The sequence below is a fragment of the Melanerpes formicivorus genome, unplaced genomic scaffold, assembly GCF_026170545.1.
Source record: "Melanerpes formicivorus ecotype bairdi unplaced genomic scaffold, bMelFor1.0.p_v2 SCAF_2, whole genome shotgun sequence".
Lineage (NCBI taxonomy): Eukaryota > Metazoa > Chordata > Aves > Piciformes > Picidae > Melanerpes > Melanerpes formicivorus.
In genome coordinates, this window is record NW_027142354.1 from 53,259,998 (window position 1) to 53,270,428 (window position 10,431).

The window sequence follows — 10,431 nt, forward strand, 5'->3', positions numbered from 1 at the left end:
TTCTAATGCACACACACACTCTCACAGATTCACCAAGGTTGGAAGAGACCTCAAAGATCATCAAGTCCAATCTGTCACCACAGACTTCATGATTGCAGTGCTGTGTTTCCTGGTGGTCTCCTCTGGTCCTTGACACCCGGTCTTGTACACTGTGGAACAAATAGCAGAACTCTGAAGCACTGCGTTACTTAGACTCTTTTCATTCTAGCCACACTTGCAAGTATCACAGTATCACTTAGGTTGGAAAGGACCTCGAGGATCATCGAGTCCAACCTATCAACACAGACCCCATGACTAGACCATGGCACCAAGTGCCACGTCCAATCTCCTCTTGAATGCCTCCAGGGTCGATGACTCAACCACCTCCCTGGGCAACCCGTTCCAATGACGAATGACTCGCTCGGTGAAGAACTTCCTCCTCACCTCCAGTCTAAACCTCCCCTGGCGCAGTCTATGGAGGTAGGAAATGGAGGAGTTCTGGTCAGCACTGTCACAGAGTAGTGTTTGGTATTGTGAAACAGACTCCTTCAATTGACAGAATGTTAAACCCTGCTTGCTGTCCCTGGGTGTGGAAAAATGACCCTAGAAGTTCCTCACACCAGTGATGGGAAGTTTTTAAGTGTGGTCACCTCACTTCTGTGCTACAGAGCAAATGGTACCTCAGGTGACTGGGAACAAGAGATGAGAAGAGCTTGGTAAGCCTCATGAAGTAAAAGGTTGGAGGGGTTGTTACATACATACAGACATCTCGGAGTGAGCGCAAGGAAAGGATGAGAGGAACTTGTACTCATCTACAGCATTCATGTGAGGGTAGTAGGGCGGAAGGGAATCACGGGGGGACATCAGCTGCAGTTCATTGCTGTCCCACACAGTATATCACATCATCATTTTCATTAATACAGGAAGTGGCGTTGAAGAAGTTAACAAGACAACAACAAAAAAATTGCCTTAGCTGCTTATGCTGAGAAGCTGTTTCTCAGCCTGACTGATCTCTTGGCAATGAACTTCCTAATTTGTGCCCTAAATTATTCGGAGCTAATTGGTAATGCAAAAGCTGCAGAGAGGACTGTGGATTTACCCCAACATCAGTAAGAGGTGAGTGTGTCTGGGGACTACTCATTAAGAATCTACAGACCCACAACAGATACAGCAAATGTGCCGTCTGCCAGAAACATGGATGTGGAACTAGAAAGGAGACTGTTGGAGTAGGCAGGTAAGTGCTTCCTTCTAGGAGAAATGATGCTCCAGGATTCCCACTGGAAAGAACCAAAAGCAGCTGTACTGTACTGGAAAAGGTGTCAAAGATGTGGGGCTCAGGCAGTCTTAATAGAGCTCTGCATCCTGGCAAGAGGGGCATCATGAGACGAAAACAGCTCTGATGCACTTTGTTACTGCAAGAGGAGTATTTTCAGGAGAGAATTGAGGGAAAGGAGGAGAGTGCTAGTTTGGAGAGTTCATAGGAAGAGGACTTTTCTTGGAAGATGTAAGTTACCTTTGTTAGGTGCTCACACCATTACAAAGAATTGTTTGTAGAGGGCAAGCAAAGGTGGAGTGTGTGCATTACTGAAGGGCTCATGAGGCAGAAGTAACTGGTTAGTAAAATTGACTGGATTAGAAAGCTCAAGGAGGATGTGTGGGTGTCTGTGTGTTCATTTTTGCTTCATTTTTGTTTTTCCAATTCAAAAATGCTGACAGAATACCATTTTCTGAGCAACTAGGGACAGATAGCTCCAGAAGGAACTTAAAAATGAGCCTGTAAGGAATGGGGGTGGGGGTGGGTAAGAAATACTGGTATAAGCCAAGCAGGCTGTATCTTTTAGGGGTCAGGAAGTGCAGGGATGAAGTGAGAACTGCCAAAAGTCGTGCAAAGTTAGATTTTGCAGAAGAAATAAGCTGTAATTTGGAGTGGAACAGGAGAAAAAGCGGGGAGAGTGCCATGGGGGAGCCAGGACGTAAGGAATGGAATGAACCTCCTGTCTCAATGCTCTGGAGCATCTGGGTGAGCGCTCCTGACCTCTGAGCTTTGTCTGGTGCAGAACTCCCTCTTGGACACTGCTGCTCAGAGTTGATTTTCTTTTTCTCTGCAGCTGTGCATGAGTACATGGGGAAAAAATGTTTTTTGAGTGTTTATGATCAGGGTATAACTAGGCTGAGGCTGGAAGTCATCTTCATAGAGACTCCCTCTGATGGTAGTGTGATTGACAAACATTTGGACTCAAAAGGATGCTTCCAGCTAGGTGATATAATGGGAACAGTTGGGAATTTTATGGCTGGTTGGTTTTTTGTTGGAAATAGGAGTGTTGATCCCATGGTGAGATGGTGTGTGTCTAGTCAGTCTTACCAAGTACCCCAGCGCTGCTGATTTACAGAGCCCATTGCTCTGGGTTGGGAAATGTACTCACACAAGGTGAGATGACTCCCTGAGAAGAGCAAACAAGTCTGTGTCTAGAAGTTTGATTTGGAAGCTTTAGTTTGAATTGTGCTGCTCTCAGCTTGCTTAACTTTTGCTATTTTGAAGCAGCAGAATCTATTTCCTTCCTTGTTCCAAGTGAAACACTTCATTTCATGCCAAGACAGACAGTTCTCATAATGCGCAAGTTTTCCAGCATGGGAAAACTGCTTCATTCTCATTCCCTTTCTTTCCTCATCCCTTTTAAATTTAATTTCTGAGTTACCTCAATCCTTTTCCTAAAAAAAAAAGACCAAAGTTTGGGCTAAACTATCTGAATGTTTGCAAACAAACTTCTAATGTTTTCCCTAACTGGCAGGGACAGTTGAGGAGTTTGATTTCAGTTGGTTCAAAATTCAAATGATCTCCAGCTAATAACATGCAAAAATAGAAGAAAAGTGGTATGGGTGTCTAGCAAAAAAAAACCCAAACCACCAAAACAACTCAAGTTTGGGAAGGAGAAATAGCTGTTTGAAGCATGTTTTGTTGGGAATCCACCTGTGGTGAGAATGAAAGTAACCAAATTAAAAGTTAAGCTGATGTTGTTGGGTTTTGTTGCAGTCAGGAGTGCAAATGGCAGAGAGCCTGCTTGGTGTGAAGCAAGAAGTACATCACAGCACAGCACTGTAATGGCTAGCTTGGAAGTTCCCAAGGAGAAATGGGCCATGGTCCACTGCTTGTGACACTGCCCTAAGGAGGGCTGTGGAGGTGACTAGTGGATTGGTGCCAACTTATTTCCTCCAGCATGTTAAATTTGTATGAAGAGAACTTTAAATGATTTTCTAGCAGTACTTTTTGGTCGCTGCAGTGTCTGGAACAGTCACATATTAGCTAAGTCTGTCCTGTAAGGATTGCTTGTTCTAAGTCTTGCCTGTGATGTCATCCCACAAAAAAACATTTGTGGGGAATAAAAAAATGACAAATACATTTCCCTACTAAACTCTTTGGCTTTGCTTGCACATATAAAGGTGTCAGTAAATGCAATTTAAAAATCAGTTTTTCTTAGTGTAGTGAGTTTAGAAATGAATTGGTCCCCTATTTTTTTTAAGAGGTATGTTCAACCCCATTACAGGTTCACTCCCCCATGCCCTGAAGATACAGGCTTTCTTTTTGACAATGCCTATTTATTTTACTGATGTCTGTTCTGCTTGTCAGCACCCTGCAAGTCCAAGGTCAGAGGTGTGGTGACTTCTCTCCTTGGTGCATTTTTCAGTGCTGCAGAACTGGGTGATTGTGCCTGTGAATGCCTGGTGCTGATGTGGAGACTCTGGCCAGGGAAATTCCATCTGTTTTCATGAAAGAACTTATGATCCAATTGATAAACCACTCAGCAAATGTGTTCTGTATTGGTATTGATTATTCTCTCGAAAACAAACACTGTCTTGCAGAGATAAAGGTAGCTTGCAACACTTGGTGAGCTCTCTACAACTTGGAGTGTATTAAACAGTGCTAAGAGAGTGTATCTGCCTCACATGTGAGCTTGAAGATGGCCACCCTGATTAAAGGGGTAAGATGTGAAAGAGAAACAATTTATGTGCATAAGAAACCAACCCAAATTAAAAGGGGGGGGAAAAAAAACCCCAAACCAACAAACATTTTTAGTGTGTATTACAAGTAATTAGACACAAATTTTCCCACTGGTTGCCGTTTCCTGGAGGCTCATAATCCACATCCTTAAATAAATCTAGTAGCTGAAACTCTCTTGGCTAATACAAGAGCCAGAGACCAGATGATCTGCAGAACTGTGCAGCAACAGATGTGAAAAACCCAGGACTACAATGTGAATAAATGACTTAATTCGTTGTCAGTTTTACACTTTAAATTCCTTAATTGGATAAAAAATGATTAATTGAATAGGTATCTGGTATTTAGAAGTGAAATGATATGCAGTTTCTTAATTGACCATAGTCTGAGTTTTCTTTAAATTGTTTGCTTCCAGCTTTGGAGGGGGGGGGAAAAAAAAAAAGCCATCTGGAATGCAGAAGGATTAAGTTTTATTTATTTTCCTTGCTAAGAGCCACATTGTGCAATTTGAAAGAAAATGTCCTTGAAAGATGGGTTCCTTTGTAAACTGTTTCAGGCCTTGCTTCTTTTCCAATGGAAATTAATTTCTCAAAGGCCCTCTTGTGCTAGAAAGTGTGTGTGTGTGTGTGTGTGTGTATTGGCAAGTAAAGCAAAATGAAAAAATTATAACCTGCTAAGATGCTTCTTGGGGTTAGGATGAAAATCTTTGCATTCACGTGGTTGAGTTTTGGGTCCGTGATCTGGTCATTCTGCTTGCAAAAAGGCTTGTCATGATCTTCATTTGCACAGGTGGTGGGAAACAGTCAGTGGGACACCCTCAGATCCAGCTGTTGAATACTACTAGAATCCTTCATTATACTTTCATGAGCTTAAATATTAACCTTAAGTACTGGGGAGGACACAACCCAGTGTGGCAGCTCCTTGTTGAGCTCACGGGGTGCAGTAAGGGTCTCTGGTCTGTGCCTGCTCCCATGCCCAGCTGTAATACCTGGATGTGAGGTTTGACTCAAGTGGTTGGAGGCATTATCACAAAAACTGGGCCTTCACAGCTGTCTCTCACCAGATTGTGTTGCATTTACGATGGGATTGGTGACTTCTAGGTCCCCATTATTATAATTTTTTTTGTTTTCTAAAGATGTGAAGCTGGACAAAAGAATTAAAGCAAACTTGTAGGGTCACTTTTTCCCTTGGTATGGACAAGGAATACTAAACTGAGTTCTGAAAACTGTTTGACCCTAGAGGCAGGTGCTAGGTAGGGGTGTTTTGTTGCTGGTGGGGGTGGCTGATAGAATCTCAGGCTTGTCCTTATCCCCAAATAGAAGTGTTGTGCTTGTAAAGTTCCATTAGCTGAGTCTGTCTGTGCACTGATGGATTCTGCATTGTCCCATTTGGTTTCAGACACAAGCAGGCTCCATACCTGTTTGTGCTCTGCTTTCATGGGAGGAGCAGTAGGTTCATGCTCCTCTGATGTTGCTCGCTATCAGAGTACGGGATCAAACTTTTCCCTAGGCAGAGAACCAGCACTAAACCCGTGCTTCACTCCTGAGGATCCCACCCTTAGAGGCAAGTCCTACAAACGTTCAGACCCTTGTGAGTGAAATTAAGCCCCGTGCTCAGCGGGTCTCCAAACTACCCCACAGCCCGGAGTCCCTTTCCAGAGGGTTCACTTCTCTCTTTTTCAGTGGCAATAGGATGAAGAGGACGGAGTCAGGAGGAAGAGGGAACCGGGAAAGGCAGAAGCCGCGGGTGCCGGCAGCGGCCACGGCGGGGCAGTGCCGCTCCGTGCAGCGCGGCCGGCGGCGGGCGGGGCGGGAGAGCGGCGCCGCGGGGTGCCTGGCACTGAGGGGCTGCGAGTTCAAATAGTACCCGAGGAGTTTTACAGGGGGAAAAAAAGCACAAACCAAAACAAAACTATAAAAAAAATAATTCCACGTTTGACTTCACCAACTAAATCCAGAGCTGCCTCCCAGCGTGTTTCCCGCTATGCTGATGCCTCACTAACGGCTGCAAAGTTTGCTGGGGAAAACAGGATTTACACATACAGGGGACCAGGAGGCTGCTGTGACACAGCTAGAAAGACTTTCCCCCCTCCCTTTCTTAAAAACCAGGCAGAAAATCCGTGTCTCTGTGACAAAGCAAATAGGTGTCATGAAGCAATTCCTTCCTTGCTTTGCAGCTTCCCAAAGATGAAGATTTACATGGTAGAAATATTTGATTTGGATCGGGATCTCTGCTCAAATATAGCCCAAGGGTATTCTGAGAATTGCTTGGATTCTAGTGAAATCCCACTGGGTGCCAATCAGCACTGTCCAGCTTCAATTATGGGTTTAAATATTTTGTTTTCTTCCCTTTGCCCTGGGTTTTGAAGCTGAGCTATGCAAACACAGGCCATTGTCAGACACTCCAATGGGAGACCACTTCAGCTCCCTGAATACAATATCTCTTGCCTTCTTGCATAAATATTTTACTTGCTAATTTGCTGATCTCGTTTAACACAGATGTGACATTTATCATTTGAATTTAAACTTGTTAAAATTGACAATTTTCTTGGCTACCTATGTTAATAATTTAAAGGGAAAGCTCATTACTAAATTATTATGGGTAATTATTTTCCAACTAGTGTGGAAACTGTCATTTCTGAAGCCTTAAAAGATCCCAGAAGAAGCATGCATGGATCAATATGGATCAGATCCCAGAAAGTGCTCAGGAACAGAGTCTTCTGTATAAAGTGCTATGTAACTGGGGAAAAATATTACAATTAGGAGGCAATTCTCTATACTTGCAACCCCAAAGCCTTGAAGATTGCTGAAGCAAAGTGGTGTAACTGGAAGGTCACAACTGCCTTTTAAACTCTGGGTTTTGATTCATTCTGAAGGTGTGTTTGGGGACCTGTTGGTATGGGATTTGGGGGAGTGCACCTTGCTGAGCTCAACAAGGGCTACGTTATAAGATGATTACTTTGTGTGTGCTGGCTATTTGTGCCAGACCCAAATTACAGCGCCCCACTGCCTTTTGCATGGCTGTTAGCTTTTTGTTCAGTGCTTTCCTAGCATGTCTGAGACTCCTGGAATAATGGGAAAAAAAAAATAATGGGGAAAAAATACCAAAGTATGAAGGCTTATTCTGGCACAGAGCAAAGAATGAGCTTCAGTGTTTGCAGAGTCTGTTGCCCGAGAAGATTGCACCATGCACAAAGTGAGCACCAGGACACCTGGAGCAGGATCAGGGCTGCTAGTAGCAGTTTGTGTTATTCCTTGGTGACACTGATCCTTTTTCCTCTGCAAGATGATGTCAGGTGGTGGTTAATGCTCCAGGTTCCTCTGAAGCAGTAAGTTTGTTTCCTCTGAGAAATGATACTTGTGTGATTAATCAAATTTTAATTTCTAGAGATCAAAACCAAATGCAAGCATGAGGGATCATTTCTGTGCGCCCTGAAAAAGAGGTGACTGTCAGTACAGTTTTCATTTGTCAGAGAAGACACTTGTTGGAGTGATGTTTGCAGGCTGCAGTTTGGGATCTCTGACTCCAGCACCCCCACCTAGCATGCATTGTACCTGCTGAAATGGTGTGCAGAACCAGACTGAGCTCCAGGCCTTGAGGATCTCCAGTGGTCAGGTAAATGATGCTGATTTCAGTGAGTCAGTGACAAGTTTTCTGGGCAGAAACAATCCTGCTTTGGTCTTGTAAATGGCACAGAGGAGCCTTTCCCTGCCTGCAGCACCAGACTTCCCATCCCTGGTGAGTGTTCATGCTGCAGTTGGTGCTCAGGTGTTTTTGCAGGTATGATCCTCGGGGTCTCTTCCAACCTTGGTTATACTGTGATACTGTGTGGCTCTGCACACCAGTCCCTGGCTCCAGCAGCTGCCTCTGTCACTTACACAGAAGCACTTGTCAGAAGCATGGTCCATTTTAGCAGTGATGTAGTCAACATAGACATAATTTCCTTAAAAAGAATGTTTTGAGGTGCAAGGTGTGTTACCAAGGTAAGCGATGCCAGTACATCCCCTCCAGCAATCCCCAGTTTCACAGCATCCAGGCAACAGTCTTCACAGCTGGATTTGGCCCATGGCAAAACGTAGAGAAGACAGAGATAAAGCCAAACCCCTCCCCACTCCCACCAGATGGCCCTCATGCCTTTTAAATTTTACTCTAAACGGCTGCTATATGCTCCTCAAGAACTTGGTGAGTTTTCAAGGGATGCAAATCTTTCCCATCACTTTATTTTGGGAGCATGTAGTGTGGACTCTTGGATGGTGGCAGTGCTCGCAGCCGACACACCCCTGCCTTTCTTGGTGGTCTACCTCTTTTCCTGGGTCTCTGGGTTGGTTATTGAAGGAGAGACACTAAAGGAGTTCAGAAGGGTGCAGAACAGGTCTTGGAAACGTTGCTATGTTGGACCTTGCACATCTGTATTGCAGACTATGCCTAGAGGGGGCACCTGGCCTGGTGTTGATATGGAGGCAGGCTGGGCTCTGAAGGGCATGTGGCTGCTGTTTCTTACTCAGAGAACAGCCCTTGGTCTCTCTGCCTGTCAGCAGTTGGCACATTCTGCCAGTGTTGCTCTATGCTTTTTGAAAGGAAGGGACAGTTTGGGTGGTACTGAATTAGGCAATCAGTTATTTTCCTGTTGATCTAAAAAAAAAGAAAAGAAAAGAAGGAAGGACATTTACTAACTCCTTACCCATTACCTTGACATCTGAGTTTCAATTTCATGGTAGTGTTATAATATTGAGAAATTCAAATAAAACTTTTCAGCTTGCAAAACTGTGAATTTTTGAGTTTTGGCACTAGTACAAACGAGTTCTTGATCCTGGATTTCCTAATGTTTGCATCTTCCCCCCTACGCCAGGACCATTTTCCCTTTGAGAACAATACTGGATCTGCCTCTCTCATACTGTCCTGTTACTGGAGTATTTAATGCATTAACTAGTGGATTTGTTTATGCATAGAAAGGTTCTGCCCAGACACCACTGCTGTAAGCTTTTCCATCTGCATGCCCCCATCTTGACCTTGATCTAGTGTGGAGCTGTGGAGGGCTTGTTCGTACTCCAGCCTTGCAGGCTTTTCTATTTGGATTAGCTTTCAGGGACTGAAGTTGTTGAAGGGTTTTTCCTACTGATAAATGGATTGAGACCCATATTTTAATATCATGTCATCAAACATTCATCAGATACTCTTGCTCATTACTGACAGAGCCAGGTTTGAACTAGTGACCCAGCAGTAAAAGGTCCCGTTAACAATTTCCTTAAACTGTCAAGTCACTGCATAATACAAATGAAATGCAATGAGATTTCTTTTTCTCCACAGGTAAAGGCAGGAAGCTTCTGCTTAGCTTTTGTTTACTGATGATTGGGTTGGTTGGTTGGTGTGTTGGTCTTTGTGCTCTCACGTTAGCCAGAAATCTGAGCACAAAGATAAGGGTATACCACCCAAAGGTAGCCACTCTGCACAGGGTAGTTTTGTGGTCCCAGAGTGCCACACAAACTTCACCCAGTTGTTTCCACGAGCAAGGAGAGTGCTGGAGGGTCCTGGTGGCAAATCCTCTCCTCACTGTGCCAGGAGCAGCACAAACCCACCCTGTGCCAAGACAGATTCAGGCTGCGTGTGTATTGCTCTCCATAAGCAATAAAAGCAGCGGCTGACAGGCGTTTATAAAGGCTTCTTTGGCTCGTGTCACACTGCACTGTTCTTTTACCAGCAATCTTTGTATCCAAGTTCTTTCTCTTTCTTCTTTTATTTTTTTTTTTTTTTTTTTTTTTTTTAACAGAATCATTTGAAGAAATAAAGGGTGGGGAGGGGGGGAGGGGGGCGGGGAAATTACCTCCAGCAGTCATGTTATAATGGCTCTTGTGCTGACAGCCCTTTGGGAACAGTGGCAGCAGCGGGGTAAGTATATATGACATCTTTGTAGTGATAAAGAAACAAATAAATGTTCCCATTAACACTCCATCAGGTCAACAGCTATTCCAGACCAACATGATGTTAGAGGAACTGGTTTGATTCATATCATCTAAGACATGTTTCTCTTGCAACATATCTTCTGGAAGGCACATAAAACAGAGGTCCTGCTCCAACCAGGTGGAGTCATTAAAGAATCGGTGAACTTTTTACAAGTTGCTTGAAATACCCTGGCTGGAATCCAGCTCCAGTGTTGTTGCTGTGTCTGTTTAACAGTTCCTTCATCACACCGTGACAATGACTCTGTTTCAGAGCTGGAGGAAGTAATTTTTCCATACACCATTTGTAGCTCATTTTGGGAGAGTTCTGAACACTTTCTAGACCCTGCAGTGAGATTGGTGGGCTGTGAGCCTTACCATAGCAATCTGCTCAGGCAGCATGAGCAGCATTTGTGTATCATCCATAATGAATGTGTGTGCATATGGAACAAACTCACATGCACACAGATGCCTGCTCAGACAGGCAACCCTTTCTCTGTGCAAGTCAATGTAAGTTGTGTT